Below are 4,938 nucleotides of genomic sequence, written 5' to 3'. Positions count from 1 at the left end.
GGTGGAAAACCAACAGTAGAAGAGAAATCTGAAATTCTGGAGACGGAAAATGGGATGCTGGAGTTCTGCAGCCCAGATAAGGACACCCTTTTTAAAAAGACATACAGCCATCTCAAAGCAACTGTACAAAAATCAATCAAAAGAAATATGGATCTGCAGTGAAAGTAACCGATTTAAAGGAGCTCTTTGGGGAAAAAATTGTATTGATACTGGAGTCCAGGAGGTGCAACGGCCTCAAGATTTATCGATGCATATTCTGCGGGAAAGAGTACAATTGCACTTTCTACGCCAAAGGCCAATGGGACAGAATATAAGTCTACGGGAACGACAAGATGTAGCAAGCCTCGAGATGAGACCCCCTTAAGAAGATGGAAAGCTCATATTGTTGTATGTTTAATGTTATACTGTATTCTATATTTCTATTTTTATGAAAAAGGGGAAGCAGTGTCTCTTTCTCTCTTGTTTCTTGTTTCTTTCCCTTTGTAGGCATATAGGTAATATAATCATTAGTGTTGGAAATATAAAATGGGGTTCTCCCCCCTTATTTTTTCTTTCTTCTATTAGTGTATTGTTCTAGGACCAAAGCCTACACTGACCTGTAGAAAATGTTTAATGTTAAGCTTTCAACTTAAATCTGAAAATATACCTGTCAGGATGGCTCTTAGAATGGGTCAAGTATAAATTGTTTTGTAGATGAATAAGAATTAAGGATAAGGAGAAGCTATAGAAGACTGAAAGCTTATATTGTTCTATGTTTAATGTTAAGCATTTAATCTAAACCTGGAAATCTTATTATTCTCTGTATTAACAACATATACTGTATCCTACATTGCTATTTTTATGAAAAAGGGGAAGCAGTGCCTTTTTTCTCTCTTGTTTCTTTTCCTTAGTAGGCATATAGGTAATATAATCGTTAGTGTTGGAAATATAAAATGGGGCTTTCCCCCCTTATTTTTTTTTATTGGTGTATTGTTATAGGGCCAAAGCTCATATTGATCTGTAGAAAATGCAAAGCTCTCAACTTATACCTGTCAGGATGGCTCTTAGAATGGGTCAAGTATAAATGGTTTGTAGATGTATCTGTATTAAGGATAAGGAGAAATTATGAAATCCTTTTGTAATTTTTTTTCTTTGTACATCTTTAAGGCAAAGCCCTACTTTCCTCTCCCTTCATCAGGGTATTGATACAAGGCCAAAACTCATACTGTTCTATAAGAAATGTTTAATGTTAAGCATCTAACTTAAACCTAGAAATATCTGCCAGGATAGCTCTTAGATTGTATCAAGCCGTTAACGTGAGGTCTACGATCTCTCAAGTAAGTTGATTAATAATAACTTTTCTTTTGTATATCTAAACAGGCCTTTTTTTTTAATGTAGTGGAAATGTGGATGGCTCTTAGACTCATGGCTCTTAGAGTTTTGGGCAAAAGTTTATATCACTGTGGAGTCAATGTGGGGTCATATATTTTCAAATGATGATTATATTTTATTTACTGCTTTTTGTATCAATAACTCGTGTTGCATCCTATATTTCTATCTTTATGAAAATAAAAAAATCATTAAAAAAAAAAAAGGATGTTCAGATAGTCCCCTGCCAATCATAGCCCCTTCAGCCCCTGCCAGTAAATATATGCTTATGACCTCATGGATCATCAGCTTACTAGGTGATGAACCTTTCCAGGAGAGCTTGCTTGAAGTAGCTTTTCTCAGAGTATGCTCTGTATGTAGACTTGCCAAGGACCTGAGCTTGAGGTCTGATGAACAGATGGATCCAGTTAGTTTGAATTTAAATTGACAAATAGCACGCACTGGCAGGATGTTGCTTTTGTTTTACCCTGTATATATGTTGGGGGGGTTGCAGGGGGATGGGTTTCTTCAGTTCAGTTTTGGTCCTCTGTACTTTAGAGTTAGGATCAATAAAGAGCTGAAATGAACTCCCAGTGTCCTGGGCTGATTCTGCACTTTGTTTATTCTGTTGTGGATCCTGCTGAATTCAGATCCCCCCCCCCCCATTGAAACAGAAAAGTGTTCTGCTCGTGATTAGGGAAGCTCAGAAGGGGGGAAGCCAAGTGCAGCAGAAGTCTCTTTCTTTTCTTGAATGGGTGGGGAAGAGGTTTGGAGACAGCAGAGGAAGAGGGATAAATCAAAGAGGAAAGTCTGTGCTGAGAGAAATTAGGGCTTCTGGAGTTTCTACTGAGTGAAGTTAGGGCTTTCCCTTTAAGGGAAGCCTACCACTCTGGGAACGAGGAAGCCTTTGAACTGTCACCCTGGCCAAATTAGTTCGGGACAAGCAGAGAGCTGTACCTTTACTCATGTTGTTTTTTCAAATATCGAGGGTTATATCCAGTCCAGGATATTGAAGGGAAAAGGTAGGGTCACTCCAGATCAAGCATGCTTGTTGCAGAGGAAAAATTTAAATCGGCCCAAATCAAAATGGAAATCTCATTCAGTGTAGACAGCAAGGACTGAATCGACCTGGGATTGGAATAAAAGCTCTGTGCAGATTCAGCCCTGGTCTCTGAACCCACGAATCTAACACTCTATCTCATTTCCTAGGAAGGGGGGAATGATAATGAGATTCTTTCTATGAGGTGCCCTACTATGAATTAGGCCCACAAATATTTCAGTCATACCCTTTATACTCAACAATTTAGGAGGAACTAGTCATCTCCGGCCATATATTGGCACTATTCCCAAACATACTAGATGACCATTCCCTCCCAGTCTAACCTAATTCACGGGATTTTAAAAATAAAATGGAGGAATGGAGACCATATTGACTTGAGATCCTTGAAGGAAGGGTATTAAGGGTGGCTTCAAGCTCTGACCTCCAGGAGCCTCAGTCAATCACTTTCAAATGGTGAAATGGAATGTTGATAAAAAGGGGAAAAAGTAGAACAGTTTAACTGTTGGCCAATTGACAGAATTGAAGATTGTTGTCTTTTGGTGAAGAGTAAGGAGGCAGGCAGTCCTTTAGGGCAGTGGTCCCCAACCTTTTAATCACCAGGGACCACTCAATGCAGGGGTCCACTCACCGGGGACCACTCAACACCTTTTACTGAGGCCCGGTGGGGGGGGGTAGTTTACTCCTCTACTCTCAACCACTGCCCTAGCGCTCTCTGATCGCCATGGTAATGTTTAAACATCCCTTCAAAATAAGATACAGACACGCCACAACAATGAAGTGTGTTGTAAAGGGCTGGGGGGATGAAGTAAAGGGCCGGGGGGGGGGGGAGGCGTCCTTCGGGGCCCACCTCCAATTAGTCGAAGGACCACATGTGGTCCGCAGCCCACAGGTTGGGGATTGCTACTTTAGGGACTTCAGGTATTTTGGAGATAGGTAGAATCTGGGTACTGTTCCTTTCAAAACCAGGAAGCCTGTCTGATCTGTTTTCTAAAGGTTTGGGGTGCCGTTCCTGTGAAAAATAGTTAAAAACCTTTCTGTTTCATGTTAAAGGACTGAATCAGTGAAACAAGAAGCCTGTTTTGTAACTATTATGCTTTCTTGGGCCCCAGATCTCCAGTAAATTTGTTGTTATGATACAGAGATGAGAAAAGAGAAACAAAGAAACAACCAAGGGATGCATGCCCATGAAAGAAATGTTTCTTGGTTGTTTTCATCAAGCATATTGTATGGTTCCTTTAAGCCTACAATCTCCTCTTAAAGGCCAAGTGAATGCTGGGTGGCACCCTGAGTCCAAGGATTGCTCTCATTGAGAACTAGAAGACTAAGCAATCCCAAAAGCCACAAGCCTTTTCAGCCCTGACCCCTGCCTGGTAGAATGAGCTCCCAGAAGAGCTAAGCTGTGGTCACAGGCTTTGGGTTGAGGTCAGGCTGACAGAAGATCTTGCCCCTCCTCTGGAGTTTGGCATCTCTCACATATAACAGCATCCCCTGGACTTGGGGGATCTGGCAGAAATGGGGGGGTAGGGTAGCAGCTCAGGGGTTTGGGTGGTTATGCAATTGTATTCTATGGTTTCCTTTTATTGTATGTTTTTATTGTTGTTAGCCACCATGAGACGGCAGGCCCAGGAGCAGTGGCATACAAATATAATTTAAAAATAAATATTTTTTAAAATTCAATTTTTTTTTGTAGAGTATTGAATTTACAAAGGTCTGAAAATCACAAAAAGCAGAATAAAATCTTTACTTTGCTTTGATTTATTATAGCTTCTGCTTTCTCCCCATAGTCTGAATTTAATAAAATAAGCTCTAGTGCAGTGGTCTCCAACCCCCGGGCCGGGGACCAGTACTGGTCCGTGAATCAGTCGGCACCGGGCCATGGCTCCTTCTCATCCTCCTTGGGCGCTGCCCTACCACTCTGCCGCTGGCTCACCTTTGGTGCTCTCCAGTGGCCACCATGGCTAGGGCTCGCCCTTGTTGTGGCACTGCACAGCTGCTGCTGGCGGCGCCTTCCAGCGGGTGGCAGGAAGTCAGGGGCACCGGTGGGAAAGCAAGTAGAACCAGCGGGAAAGCAAAGGGCTCAGGCAGCGATGTCCCTCAGCAAACCAACTGTGTTCATCACTTGCTTTGAAAACACTATGGGGTCAACATAATTAGGCTGCAGATTCCAGCACCTTCACTCACTGAAATATTGGGCCTCAGTAAAATTGTCAAGCGTTGACCGGTCCTCGGTGATAAAAAGGTTGGAGACCACTGCTCTAGTGAATCAATGCAAACATCTATCTGAGTAACATCATATTTCCAACACTGGTTAAATGCTTATAGATTATTATCCTGTCTAGCGGCAGCAACAAATATGTTTGGTGAAGAATTATTTTCTTTTGTCTTTGTTAGACTTTGAGTTTTAATAGTATGAAAAAGGATGGGGAATATTTCACTTTCCCCACACGATGCATAATTTTATATGCCTTGGTTGGGTTTTCCCCACAACCATTAACAAAATGTTCCATAGTAGGCATTTGAATTTCTCTACA

General features: G+C 41.7%; 1 long non-coding RNA gene across 1 annotated transcript; it reads right to left on the bottom strand.

Moving 5' to 3' along the window:
- Nucleotides 1-500: 500 nt before the first annotated feature.
- Nucleotides 501-1,277, bottom strand: LOC143832000 (uncharacterized). The gene is made up of 2 exons (XR_013229048.1): nucleotides 1,029-1,277; nucleotides 501-646 (listed from the first exon to the last, which is right to left on the bottom strand). It is a non-coding gene; the product is annotated as an uncharacterized LOC143832000 (long non-coding RNA).
- Between the last annotated feature and the right edge of the window lie 3,661 nt (nucleotides 1,278-4,938).

Source organism: Paroedura picta, chromosome 3 (genome assembly GCF_049243985.1).
Source record: "Paroedura picta isolate Pp20150507F chromosome 3, Ppicta_v3.0, whole genome shotgun sequence".
NCBI lineage: Eukaryota > Metazoa > Chordata > Lepidosauria > Squamata > Gekkonidae > Paroedura > Paroedura picta.
This window is presented reverse-complemented; position numbering and strand designations above follow the sequence as displayed.